General features: G+C 40.0%; 1 protein-coding gene across 2 annotated transcripts in view; it reads left to right on the top strand.

Moving 5' to 3' along the window:
- The window catches only part of fhl3a (four and a half LIM domains 3a), a 102,804-nt gene that overhangs the window by 64,237 nt on the left and 23,384 nt on the right, over window positions 1–15,183 (top strand). Inside the window, exon 1 of one of the 2 annotated variants that reach the window (XM_057833594.1) lies at window positions 10,546–10,931. The exons of the other annotated variant lie outside the window; for it this stretch is intronic. The gene's annotated coding sequence lies outside the window, so the exon portion shown is untranslated. Of the gene's footprint in view, window positions 1–10,545; window positions 10,932–15,183 lie in introns of those variants that run through there. 2 annotated transcript variants of the gene reach the window in all.

Genomic DNA, 15,183 nt, shown 5'->3' on the forward strand with positions numbered 1-15,183 from the left:
AAAACATCTTTTTTTCGGGCCAATATGGTATGTTTACTCGTGGACACCATGTGGGGGCCCTGATAACCGAGGAGAAGGAGGAGGGGAAGTGTGTCAAAAGGAGACGTGATGGAGTGGAGTGTACACAATTCGGCAATGTGAGGTCGGGAACCCAGTATTATGTGAATCATATGTAAGTATAGATATGTTGACATCCTATTCGATGCTACCTGATCGCTAATCCTGGCACCGACAATCTCTCGATGTGAGTGTGTCTAATTGCACCCAGTCGTGCGTGAACCCACTCAGATGTGTGACAGTCCTACAGAAAAGTAAAAATGCTGCGCGGGGCCCTACCTATTTTTATTTTTTTTCTGAATTGATCAAATTATACTAATTAATTTTGGCGTGATTCGGCATGAAGGGGTTAATTTCATCATATTTAACTCATTGTCTGCCATTGACAACGATCTCCCGGTCAAAATGGAATGGAGGTCGCGTGTCATCAATGGCAGCTCATGAGTTAAATTAGGATTAAAGCTCCATATCAGGTCATCATTGCACACAAGAAGGTGCTAAAACATGACTGAGCATGTCATTGATTAATTTGAGGGTGGATTATCCTTTATATTTATTTTGATTATGCAAGATGCTGTCTCTTATGAATATCTGACAAGGAATGATTGCGCTTTTGTAATCATAGCATGACGTGTGCCTACATTGCACGCACACATGCTCCATCTTGCACAAGAATTATTTGCCTGTGGACTATTTCTTCTAATCATCAGTTGAACTGAAAATGCAACTGATTTGCCCAGAAACCTCTCGTTTACTTACAAACTGGGTTTATCATGTAACGTTGCCATCTGCTGGCAGTCTTGGGGCAATGAAATTGGTTCCAGTCTCATGTTCTACGTTTGATGGGCAGTGTTGGAACTAACACCCTTAAATTCATTACATTACATATCGAAACTACTTTTCGCTGTAACTTCAAGGGGTGTGACAAAATATCGATATGGTGATATACAGTGGAGCAAATAAGTATTTAGTCAAGCACCAATTGTGCAAGTTCTCCTACTTGAAAAGATTAGAGAGGCCTGTAATTGTCAACATGGGTTAACCTCAACCATGAGAGACAGAATGTGGAAAAGAAAACAGAAAATCACATAGTTTGATTTTTAAAGAATTTCTTCCCAAATTAGAGTGGAAAATAAGTATTTGGTCACCTAAAAACAAGCAAGATTTCTGGCTGTCAAAGAGGTCTAACTTCTTCTAACGAGGTCTAACGAGGCACCACTCATTACCTGTATGAACGGCACCTGTTTTAACTCATTATCGGTATAAAAGACATCTGTCCACAACCTCAGTCAGTCACACTCCAAACTCTACTATGGCCAAGACCAAAGAGCTGTCGAAGGACACCAGAGACAAAATTGTAGACCTGCACCAGGCTGGGAAGACTGAATCTGCAATAGGTAAAATGTTTGGTGTAAAGAAATAACTGTGGGAGCAATTATTAGAAAATGGAAGACACACAAGACCATTGATAATCTCCCTCGATCTGGGGCTGCATGCAAGATCTCACCCCGTGGCGTCAAAATGATAACAAGAACGGTGAGCAAAAATCCCAGAACCACACGGGGGACCTAGTGAATGACCTACAGAGAGCTGGGACCACAGTAACAAAGGCTACTATCAGTAACACAATGCGCTGCCAGGGACTCAAATCCTGCAATGCCAGAAGTGTCCCCCTACTGAAGGAAGAACACATCCAGGCCCATCTGCGGTTCGCTAGAGAGCATTTGGATGATCCAGAAGAGGACTGGGAGAATGGTCAGATGAAACCAAAATAGAACTTTTTGGAAGAAATACAGGTTCTCATGTTTGGAGGAGAAAGAATACTGAATTGCATCCGAAGAACACCATACCCACTGTCAAGCATGGGGGTGGAAACATCATGCTTTGGGGCTGTTTTTCTGCAAAGGGACCAGGACGACTAATGTGTATAGGAAAAATGAATGGGGCCATGTATCGAGAGATTTTGAGTGAAAATCTCCTTCCATCAGCAAGGGCATTGAAGATGAGACGTGGCTGGGTCTTTCAGCATGACAATGATCCCAAACACACAGCCAGGGCAACAAAGGAGTTGCTTCGTAAGAAGCATTTGAAGGTCCTGGAGTGGCCTAGCCAGTCTTTAGATCTCAACCCTATAAAAAATCTGTGGAGGGAGTTGAAAGTCCGTGTTGCCCAACGACAGCCCCAAAACATCACTGCTCTCGAGGAGATCTGCATGGAGGAATGGGCCAAAATACCAGCAACAGTGTGTGAAAAGCTTGTGAAGAGTTACAGAAAACATTTGGCCTCCGTTATTGCCAACAAAGGGTACATAACAAAGTAGAGATGTCGGATCGGACGCCGATATGGGCAAAAAAATGCGCATCGGTATCTGATCGGAACACGGGAAAAATTCCGATCCAGACTTCCGATCCAGTTTTTTTTTTAAAGGTCCAGTCCGGGTTTTCCAGCGCACCGATTTACATAATCCATTCAAGTTTTTGCTTCGGTTTCCCTAAAATCCGGTCCGCATTTTACGGCACACCTTCAACACACTACATTTACATTACCGTCTCCCAATTTACCGAGAGACTTTATCGGTAAAAATGTCAACTGTGTGGGATCATTTCACCTTAAAGATCAACAAAGACGAAGAGGCAGAGAGCAACATATGCCACAATAAAGTCAAGTGTAGTGGTTAAGCTGTAAGAAGTTTTAATGCAACCAACCTAATCAAGCATTTAGCGAAATACCACCACAAACAATATGAGGAGTATGTTAAGAAAACCGAAGACAAAAAGAAAGGTCCTACGCAACTAACACTGGCAGAAACTTTTGCTATGCGTGACAAACTGGCACTCGACAGTCCCAAAGCCCAGGGAATAACAAGAGTCATTGCCGAAGAATTCATTCTGGATGACGAGCCATTATCTCACGTGAGTAAAGACGCACCATCCAACACGCGATTCGGCCGCTGAAGATTCGAGAACGATTCACAAACATCCAAATTCCGATTATTGAAATATGTCAAGTAAAGCGGGACGCAATGAGAAACTGACCGCATTGCGTCCCGAAAGTAAACATAACTTGTCTTAGACCCGGGTAATGCCAATGCTCAACTCACGGCTTTAGCTCAACTCATGCCGCTGGATAAAAAACACAAGAATACCTGACTGCTGCTGACAGCCGCAACAAACTACGTCAACGTCGTTTTACTGGAGATAATAGATATCATATGTATATAGAACCAGATGCTACACGACAGACTCGACTGCGTTAGCAACATTGAAGTATTGAAATCAGATGCGTTAGTAAACAGCCGCCATCTTAAAGCAGAAGACTTCCCTAGTAGGCTGTTGTGAACCTTCCAAGCAAACCTAATTAACTTTTTATCTAAAATACTCCTAAATCGGCAAAATCTTGACTTGAATCTATCTTCAAAACAGTTTTAAAACTTTCACATGTCGAAAGTAGACAGAAGGGAAATTATGGAATAACAGGAGCAATTTTAACAACTTTAACAGTTGATTCGTAAAATTAAATGAATTGAATGTAGTTTAAAGCTGCTGATACAGAATGGGGACTTGAGTATTTTATTTGTTTTAAAATGTTAACTTGATACTGAAATAGTCATTTATTCAAACCTGAGAGGCTTTTCATACAATTTTTGTAACTAATGCACGAAACATTAAAAGCATCTAATAGCTTGGGGGATTTGTGGGATTTTCCACTGAGGTTATTGGTGTGTTTTGCTTTTTTAAACAGTTTACAATATTATTTGCACATTTTACTGACTGACTATGCCATTTCTGTTTGTTATTTATAATGTTTTGTGTTTCTCACTGAATAAACAGGTCAGTTTCTTGTTACCAACCGTTGTGTGTTATTCAAACTCACCTAATTCAGCTGGCTAGTTGTTATCAAGGGTACTAAAATCTTTTTCAACAGTCTGACAACTAAGTAAAGAGGCTAAATAACTTTAAACTTTAACACATGCTCAGCTAGGTCGGTATCGGCCAGTATCGGTATCGGATCGGAAGTGCAAAACAATATCGGTATCGGATCGGAAGTGCAAAAACCTGGATTGGGACATCCCTATAACAAAGTATTGAGATGAACTTTTGGTATTGACCAAGTACTTATTTTCCATCATGATTTGCAAATAAATTCTTCAAAAATCAAACAATGTGATTTTCTGGAGTTTTTTTCCACATTTTGTCTCGGTTGAGGTTTACCCATGTTGACAATTACAGGCCTCTCTAATATTTTCAAGTGGGAGAACTTGCACAATTAGTGGTTGACTAAATACTTGTTTGCCCCACTGTATTGTGATACTTTGTATCAAAGTTATGGCATCATAAATGACTGGCAAGCAATGATCATATTACAGTAGTTGAATGACTTGTCTACAGATAGTAGCATTGAGATCTTGCTGTCTTTACAAGAGGTTTCTCATAATGAAATTCAACACGCCACGCCCATGCTCCATGTTTTGAGTCTGTGGCCTTTTCCTTCAAACACATGTTGCACTTTGGCCTCGCCGCTGCGGCTTCTGCAAAACCCAAAAAGCCTCAGCGTGTTATTCCTTCCTCGCGACTCTTTAATTTAGCGATGAACCTTGCTACTTCCCAGCTTTTTCCACATTTTATTTGTTTTCAAATACCGGTCCGTAAGATAGACAAGGAATGCCAAGGCTCGGGGATTAGATTAGTCAGTACAATCCCTTCCTGACTGGCAAACAAGGAAAAGTTCAGGGCCAGTCGGGAGACACCACAAAGCAGCCAGCAGACTATGTATGCTGTCGCCGGGCAACATAGCAGCTACGTATGCCCCGTCCGGTCCGGTCTGGTCCCGCTGGCGAGCCGGTTAATCCACAGCAGCCTAAACTCTTCTTACGCTCGGTTTCATTCCAAATGTGTTTACTCCCTGCAGGAAGAGGGGGGAAAGCCTGGCTGCTCATTCTTCAGTCCCTACTGTCGTGAAAAAATAATCAGCCACCCCCTCCCCCGAAAAAAAAGTGCTTTACAAGCAGCCTGTTGTATCAACAGAGAGATCATCTTGACCGCAACAGGCATGACTGAGCCTTGCAAAAACAAAGCCACTGCACACATACTGTATCATCTCTTTTAACTCATTGGTTGCTATTTGCAGCGATAGGCATCGAATCAATTTTGACTCGGAGGGCTGGCAGTGATTATTCGGACATCTGTCATCATCAATGGCACTGAAAAGTGATCCATCACCGCAGGATTTAGCCAAGTGTCTGGAATACAGGTGTCAAATTCAAGGCCTGGGTCTTATCAGACCAGCCACATCATTTTGTGTAGCTCATGTTTTTTGTTATTGCTAAAATTAAATTGAAATAAAAATTCCATAATCCTCGATGAAAGATGGAGGACAACAGAAATCATTAGTTTTTTTTCCTTTTATTTTTTCAAATCTAGAAATACTGTTAACCATTTTTTCTTTTTTTTTTTTTAAACTAAAAAAATATAAAAATATATTGTTATATTATAATAATGAATATAAAAAAAATATTAAGTTTTTCTCTTTAAAAAAATAAAATTAAAATCTGATAAAAACATATACTTTTTAAAAACAATAAGACTTTTTACTGTATTTTCCTTTTGAATAAAATCAACAAATATATTAGGGCTGTCAAAATTATCGCGTTAACGGGCGGTAATTATTGTTTTTTTAATTAATCACGTTAAAATATTTGACGCAATTAACGCACATGCCCCGCTCAAACATTAAAATGACAGCACAGTGAAATGTGTACTTGTTGTGTTTTTCGGAGTTTTGTCGCCCTCTGCTGGCACTTGGGTGCGACTGATTTTATAGGCTTCAGCACCCATGAGCATTGTGTAAGTAATTATTGACATCAACAATGGCGGGCGACTAGTTTATTTTTTGATTGAAAATTTTACAAATTTTATTCAAACGAAAACATTACGAGGGGTTTTAATATAAAATTTCTATAACTTGTACTAACATTTATCTTTTAAGAACTACAATTCTTTCTATCCATGGATCGCTTTAACAGAATGTTAATAATGGTAATGCCATCTTGTTGATTTATTGTTATAATAAACAAATACAGTACTTATGTACCGTATGTTGAATGTATATATCCATCTTGTGTCTCATCTTTCCATTCCAAAAATAATTTACAGAAAAATATGGCATATTTTATAGATGGTTTGAATTGCGATTAATTACGATTAATTAATTTTTAAGTAAGTTTAACTCGATTAAAATTTTTAATGGTTTGACACCCCTAGAATATATACGTTTATCCTTTTTTTTGTCATTTTATATAATACGCAAGTAGAAAAAAATATAAACAGATACATACAAATATATACATATATATATATAAGCGTGCAGGTAGTCCCCAGGTTACGAACGAGTTCCGTTCCTAGGCTGGCGATGCAACCCGAATTTCTGCGTAAATCGGAATTAACCCTTTAAGTACCCCAAAATATACCCTAAACCTCAAAATAACTGTCCAAAAACATTTTTTATATGCCATCTTCTTACCACAAGAAAACACAATGCTTAAAAGTAAGAGAAGTAAACTATGCAAAAAGTATTTTGAGGCAATGAAAAGGTAATAAAAGACTCAATAAAAACACAAATAGTAAGTACTCGCCGCTTTTAACCGATGTGCGCATCTGTTGGATGGCTCGCCGCGTGGAAGGAATTGCAGAAGGCTAGTAGTGTTCGTCTATAGAGTGACAAACTACGTTATAACCCCAAGCGTCCATTGTGCGTATAAAACATGGTGCCCTCCGTCGGTCAAAACATGTACTAAATATTATGGATTTTTAAATCAATGGCAATATTTTATGTGTTTCTAATAAAATATGTTAGTAAAAGAGAACAATTGTGGCTTATTAGAGCCTACAATTCTTTAAGTCCGAGGTTCCCTCTAACTCATTTGCTCCCAAAAACGTATAAATACGTTCTATTTTTAATAGTTTCAGTGTCCCAAAGGCGTATTTTACATCTTTTACATTTTTTTTCACAAGACACATCTCTAGGTTCTGATTCAACTTAGCTCCAAAGCACAATGCTGATCCATTTTAAAGCAATAAAACTGGCCACTGGAGGGCAGTAGCGCATTTGGTAAGACCCGCAACCCGATTCAACAGAATGAACGGCCGGGCCGCACGGCCCGGGCGTCGGCAGAAGACGACCGAATGGATGTCCATGATGCCAGGCGGCGGACGACCGAGCAGAAAAACCGGGAGAATGCTTGAGATGTCAGGCGCTGAACGACTAAGCAGAACGACCGGGACCACCAGTACAGCGGACGATGCCGTTGAGTCCGTGCTGCTCGCCGAGCAGAGATAGGCGGTGATGAGGGAAAAGTTTACCTCGACTGTCGCGGCCACAACAGCATCACTTCTCAGTTAGTTACAGTGCCCTCCATAATTATTGAAACCCCTGAAAAAGATGTGTTTTTTAGCTTCTGATATATAGAGACTGTATGTGTAAATAATTTTTTACTTTGCTATCAAAAGCTCTGTTTGTCTTGTTGTTTGTGAAATTTTGTAAAAGGAAAATATTATTCAGATGTTTGGGATGTCACTAAAGCAAAAAATAGCTGTGTTAAAGTCAAAGTTATGTTTGAAATGTATGCGTTTACAAAAAGCTCAATTTCTCAGTTTTTTCATCAGAAATTGGAAAATTGCTCAAACTAAGCTGTTTTCTAATGCTGATTTCTAAAGAATGGCTAAAGATATGAACTAACTTTTTTTCCTGCTGAAAGAAGAGAGTCTAATATTTGTTTTAGTGGGTTCCATGTTTATATAGCAATAGAACAGAATTTTCTGTGGGCCTTGCAAAATCAGTCAAAATCCAGTAAAACGGCTGGGAGCGAAGGGAGTTGCTCCGGTGAAAATGGCTGGGAGTGAATGAGTTAACTACTTATTTAGCCTGTCCGACACTTAAGGCGTTTGCGCGGAAACTCTAACAGGACTTTGGTTCCGCACGCATTGTTTCACTCACGTTAGTCATTAATTTCATGAGGAAAAATATGCATAAAACAAAACCGAACTAAACATACAATAATACATCTGCGTGAAGCGTTACACCCGTAATTAATAGCGACTGCGGAAACGTATCAATGTTCCAAAACTTAAAGGAAAAGAAAAGCAAATCAACATCTAGAAAAGTTAATTACGCTGACCCATTTAGCTGCGTTAAATATTTGACTTTCCATCTCAGATGCACTCCCGCGGGAATCACTGCAAAGAGAGGAATTCTTGGTCCCAGCCTCTGTTTTGCTGTTGCAATGCTGGAATTAAACCCTATGCATCGTCCTGCGTGGACTCCTCATCTCCGATTTCCTCGAAAACCGGTCACAGCTCTGGTATTTAGCAACGTTCCTGACCTGCTCTGAAGTTCTGAGTCACTGCTGGACGCGAAGGCAGATGGAGCTTTGCCGGGAAGCTTGTGCATATACAGTAGTAGTAGGAGATCCAAAAAGCCCTGTGCGGCCTGGAATCGAGAGTTCACCATGACCCAGATCCAGTGTCTAAGGGTCTTTACGGTGATGTCATGCCCACCCCCAATTCTCTCAGTGTTCTAGAGGGGAATTGTACCATCCGGAGTTCATTTAACCAGGACATTGGCTACTCTGACCCAAAATGGAAACAGGTCAAAACAAGCTTTTTTTGTTATCTGAAGTTACACATACTGTATTTGCCTATCGGGCTCTAGCTTTAAGACGTTCCCATCTGTTGCTAGAGGGACTTGATGGATACTTAATCGGACGTGATTGTTAGTTATTCTTGCTCAGAGCCACATTTCACTGGGAAGACTACAAAAACAAGCCAAGGCTTTGTGGAAGCACTCTGGTGGGGATTTAAGCCAGCCTTGGGATGGCCTTGATGGGCCTTTCCAGGTATGTTGGGTGCTGTGCATGGAAATTAAACTGTCATAGGAATGAATACCAAATGCATGTTGGCGTAATTCCTGTTGACTCACCATCCAAAGCAGGTTAAAATTTTAAGTTCTGTTTTCAGGATAAAAGGGTGTTTTTTGTTTTTTTGTACAGGTCAAACATAGTTTTAAAGAGACAAACTCCAAACTCATTCAGTGACATAAATGTTTATATTTGTCACCACGAATCAAACCATTTAACATCACTTATTTACAGATGTACAAATATCGCCCGGCCAAGCTTGTCTGTGAATTTCATGTTTGTAAACCACTGTAATAACTAACAGATCCCTGTAAATATTGGTGGTTACATTGCCTCGGATTGGATATCAGCACAGCTTTCGAGTAGGGGATATATACTGTACACTGAAGTGAATTTTGTGTGGAGGTTCCAGTCGATTATATACCACAGGTGTCAAAGTGGGCCATGTATGGCCCACTTTGTCATTTTGTGTGGCCCACGATAGGCCTGTCGCAATAACAAATCTTAGTGTGCGATAATTATTCTCTTAAATTTTTGCAATATGCGATATTATTGCGCCCCCCCAATTTTTTTTTACCAATTTACAATAACACAGTGAGAATACAGTATATACTTTATTAATAAATTCAAAAATACTTTTTATAGACCATGCCTCTTAAGTAAAAAACAACAATATTGATACCGCACAGAAACACAGAATAAATAAAATGTGTTCAACAAAGAAAAAAGAAAAAAAAATTGCACTTAATAACTTAAGCATTTAGGCAAATGAAAACTTTTCCCGTCATAGCTTCTGCAATGGTGTTCCATAGGGATGTAACGATACAGTTAAGTCACGGTTCGGTACGGGTTTTGATACGGGGGACACGATTTTCGATCCGATTCAATACATTTAATGCCCTGGGGAAAAAAATAACGACTGTATTTTTTGTTTCGTTTTTTTTTTTTTTTTTCTAAGGAGCAAAAATTGAATTGCCATCATATAAACATGCATTTTAGTGCATAATATTTATGTGCTTACTTCTTACTAATCTGAAGAAATTTTGTATAAAAGTGCTGAGAACAATCTTTACTGTGTGTAAAGTGAGGCGGGGCACACTGTTGATTGCTACAGCTTTCTTAGCAGCTAGGTTTACTACATGAGCAAGACATCCTATTTGTGGTCCGAATCCATCTGTGTCACGTACTGAATTAACAATATTTGCAACATTATCTATAGTCACTGGTATGGATTGATTTGGTCTTCTTAACTTCCATTCAGTCATGACCAGTGTTGTTAATCTTACTGAAAAAAAGTAATTATAGTTACAAATTACTTCTCCCAAAAAGTAATTGCGTTAGTAACTCAATTACCTGAATGTAAGAGTAATTAGTTACTTGGCAAAGTAATTGGTGATAATTACTTTTTTTTCTTTTTCCTCCCAAAAAAAAAAAAAACGTTGGCCACACTATGTGAAGTTTTTTGTGAAGGTTTTTGGTACAATTGGCCCAAGCCCAATTCTTTACCCTAATTTACCCTTTACCCTGAATCAGCTGTTAAAAGTTGTTAAAATTGCTCCCATTATTGCATTAGTTCCCTTCTCTCTACTTTCGACATATGAAAGTTTTAAAACTGTTTCATCATTTAAAGATAGATTCAAGTCAAGATTTTGCCGATTTAGAAGTTAAAAAGTTACTTAGGTTCGCTAGGAAGGTTCTCTACATCAGAGCCGTCCTAAAAAGTACTGCTTTAAGATGGCGGCTGTCTACTAACTCATTTAGTGCCATGTCTGTCATTTTGCATCTAGTTATATCTATGTACAGTACATGTGATATCTATCATGTCTACCATATCTACCATAACATGCGCGCGTAGTTTGTACTAGCTATCGGCTACAACATGTATTATTGGAGCTACCTAGCATCGCGTTTGCTCGGCGTCACAACTTTCTTGCCTCCTCCATACTCCTGCTCTGTCGTCTCGGTGAGTCCGTCTCCCTCAGACTTTTCGACCAATATAGTAACGCATAGTAACGCATGCCTTTCCGTCCTCAGTAACGGTAACGGCGTTGCCAAGATGAGAAAAGTAATTCATTAGATTACCCGCTACTGAAAAAAATAACGCCGTTAGTAACGCCGTTATATTGTAACGCCGTTATTAACAACAGTGGTCATGACAGTTTAGAATTCATCGATGTAGTATATGGACTACGTGTCCCATAATCCCTCTGTGCTCACGTAGCCAATGGCATGAGACGTAGGACAGTTTGCCATTTCATGATATCTAGTGTGTGCCCGCATTAAAAAAGTTAGCAAGCGCCGCTGAAGTCACGTCTGCTCATTACTACACAACGCCAGCATATGACACAGCGCTCTTAATTTCATTCAGCTGTTCGTTGTCAAAGCGAGGTTGTTCGTAGCAGCCTCGTCGGGAACAATGTTTTGGCGGACTTCGTTGTAAATATCCGGCGTTGTGCCGAAAAATAGCCACCCCGCGTGAAATGTCACTCCTGACGGGAGCGCCCACATGTCAACAACACCGACGCGACGTAGATGGTCCACAGTCACTCCGGAGCACTAACGCGGCCGGTATATGTTGAACAATAGGATAGAATGGGAACGATTGGCTCCGGTGCTAGTTTTTGCCGGACCTGGAACAAAGATGCATTTTGCGCAGTTGGTAACGAGGAATCCGAACTATTAACAGCACGTCTGCCGCGCGTGCAGGTGCACGCGAGGCGATAAATTGCAGCGGAAAAATTACCGCCTTCATTTTTATTTATCGCGCGATAAATGGAATTATTGCATATTGCGACAGGCTTAGCCCACGATCTGGTGCATCGACTTCATGATTGATGATGCTTAATCCTACTCCTTTTTAGACACAATGAATAAATTCTGATATTATTTATTATTATTATTATAATTATTATTGTCTTAAATATTGTTGATGTTATCTCTGGGCTGGCCAGTCCTGGAGGATCTTGATCTTCTTTGCCTTGAAGAACTTTGAGGTAGAGATTGAAGTATGCGATGGAGCACCATCCTGCTGCAGAATTTGTCTCTTTTTATGGTTAGGAATGTACGAGGCAGCTAAGATTTGTTAATATTTTACACTATTTATGTTGCCTTCCACCCTGCATATCTCTCGCACACCCCCATACTGGATATAACCCCAGACCCTGATTTTGCCACCACCAAACTTCACTGTTTTCTGAGTGAATCCCGGATCCATGCGGGTTCCAGTTGGTCTCCTGCAATATTTGCGGCGACTGTGGTGTAATTCAATGGAAGTTTTATCTGAAAAATCCACCTTTTGTCATTTTTTTTCCAGTGTCCATCCTTCTGACAGACTGTGGGCCTTGACAAATGACACATGGTTTTTTAATTGTCTGCACCCTGTGAGATTAATAGTCTGAAATGGATAAGCGACAAGACTTTTGTCAGGGACTGTAATTTGACTTGCGAGAGAGATGAGTTTGACACCCCTGGAATATACACTTAAAACTAGGGCTCCCGATCCGATCCCAATCGTTTTAGTTTGAGTATCTGCCGATCCCGATATTTCCCGGTCCGATTGCTTTTTTTTTTGCTCTCGATTCAATTCCAATCATTCCCGATAATTTTTCGCGATCGTATACATTTTGGCAATGCATTAAGAAAAAAATGAATAAAACTCGGACGAATATATACATTCAACATACAGTACATAAGTACTGTATTTGTTTATTATGACAATAAATCCTCATGATGGCATTTACATTATTAACATTCTTTCTGTGAGAGGGACCCACGGATGGAAAGACTTGTGACTTTGTATATTGTGACGAAATATTGCCATCTAGTGTATTTGTTGAGCTTTCAGTAAATGATACTGCGGCCATGCCCAAATGCATAATGGGAAGTGGAACCATGACTGTGCGTAGTGCTACCAATTGATATATCTTCTCTGCGTTGGGAAATAACATAAGGTGTTAAGACAAAGATCAATTGCCGCCTTGCTTCCCCACATTGCTTCCCATGATATTTCTAATCATAGGGAGAGGGATTTCAAGGCTTTTGCCAATTAAAAAAAGGCTCCAAAGACTGCCAAAATTCACTCTACTCATTTTACGCTGCCTTTTATCTCGCTATATAAGTAAAACGGTGTCATTTCAGATTGTGCGCGACAATGCGTGAGTGGGTCATGCAGCGCATGCATTAATTGCGTTAAATATTTTAACGTGACACATTTTTTTAAAAAATTAATTGCCGCCGCTATCGGGATAAATTTGATAACCCTACCTTAAGCTTAAAGACTCTGGATGAGTGTAACATATTATGTCTGTGACATTAAATACAATTAAAGAAAACGATTTAACTAAAATATATATGTATATTAGAAAAAGGCATGGCCGATATTTTTTTGCCGATCTCGATTCTTTGAAAATGACGTGATCGGATCGATCGGGACATCTCTACTTAAAACAGTATTAGGGCATGTATTATCAGCAGCCTTATTTTCTTTACAAAAAAAAAAAGTTGTGACAAGTTGTCAGCGCTCTTTTGCAACCCACTTTTTTGTTTTTATATCTGGCGAGCACGTACCTGCTGCGTACCTGGCAACGCGGAGGTCATGCAAAGTCTTCAATTTCAACTCTATATTGTGTTGATCTAATCTTGACGTGCAGGTTACACGGTTGGACTTTTCTGATAGATGGAGTGTCAAATGTGCATAAATTGACTGTCAAAACAAACCAAGACAAATACTTTGACTAACGTGGCTGCTCGTAGATGCCTTTCAAGACATGATGTACTTAGGATGAATCCATTCGATGGTGAAATACAGAACGGTCTATCCAGTCATTTTGGCCATGAGGCAGGGAGTCAAATTAACAATAACAGGAGTCAAGCCAAAGAAAACATGCCTAGGATACACTGGAACCACTAAGGTCAAACAAAATCCATTCTTCTGATTTCTTTGTATTTAGCGATTAATGAATTCAGTTCAACTACACCCAAAAAGCTGGTGCGGTGGGAACGCCGGAGGGTCTGCATCACTTATCGCCGGGCTCCCCTCCAGTCGTGTCGTCATGTTTAGGCAACTCGATACGGTTGTCGCCGCCGGCGCTCTTTTAAGCCATTGTTCCACTCGGTCTTACCGTGCCAAGTGAGCGATCGTGGTGTTGTTAGACATAACACATGCTGCTCCTGTGTTACATGCTGACGGGATGAACTTTACGGTGGTTTGTGCTGCAGTATGTTACATGTGTTCATCGTGACTGGATGCACAAAAATCTGTAAAGCATTTATGCAGTGAAATGTACAGATCGTCAGCTTTTCTGGTTTCTGATTCTTCCTCTTGAGGATGCTAACTCAAATAGCCTAGTCCTTCAACATTCATGGACAGATCGGAATTAAATTTTGCTCGTATACTCTCAGGGCTGATGTACTTATTATTGAACTTATTGTTGCCTGTAGGTCTTGAGTTTGCCATTAGTGGGGATGTGAGCTGTTTGTGTGTGCTTGTCATGTCTTCGTTCAAATGTAACTTTTAGGGACCTGGGATTGTCAAGTTAGTTTGAACTTGTTTCAGATACAGACAAGGTATTTTAACTTACTTAATGATGTGTATTTTATATCCAGTAAATAGAATCCAACTATTTAGTATTTACTAGTGGTGTCAACAATAATCGATGCATCCCGATGCGGGGCATGGACGATTCGATTCGATTCGATGCGGGCAACAAGCCGAATCGATTCAGCGCATTTTAAAATATATAAGTACATTCAAAAATCTTCCCTGCGCAATTCCGGTGATGCAACGGATTTGGTTTCCCCATTTGTATTATTATTCTCATGTTTCATTTTTTACACACCGCATAACTCTGGTCAAGTTTCCCACCAACCTCGTAGAAGCCAAAATGTCTCCAGATGTCTGCTTTCAATGTCTTAGGTGCACCAATAATCTTTCTCGCTCCCTCTTTCTCCGCTTCAGCCATTGTTATGTTATGTCCTATCTCTTAGAGGTTAGATCTTGTGCCCGAACGTGATTAGCATTTTGGTCGGGTCGGGTCGAGCCCAAAATGTTAAGCATTCACGTTTGGGTCGGGTCGGGTCGGGCCGCCGCGCCGGACTAATAAATTATAAAAGAAAAAAAAAGGGATAAAACCAAGGGCAGACTCTCTGTATTGTGCATTTGCTTGTGCACGCACATGAACGCCGTGGCCCACATGTTTTTTTTTATTTAACTTTCC

This window comes from Corythoichthys intestinalis, chromosome 4 (genome assembly GCF_030265065.1).
Source record: "Corythoichthys intestinalis isolate RoL2023-P3 chromosome 4, ASM3026506v1, whole genome shotgun sequence".
Classification (NCBI taxonomy): Eukaryota; Metazoa; Chordata; class Actinopteri; order Syngnathiformes; family Syngnathidae; genus Corythoichthys; species Corythoichthys intestinalis.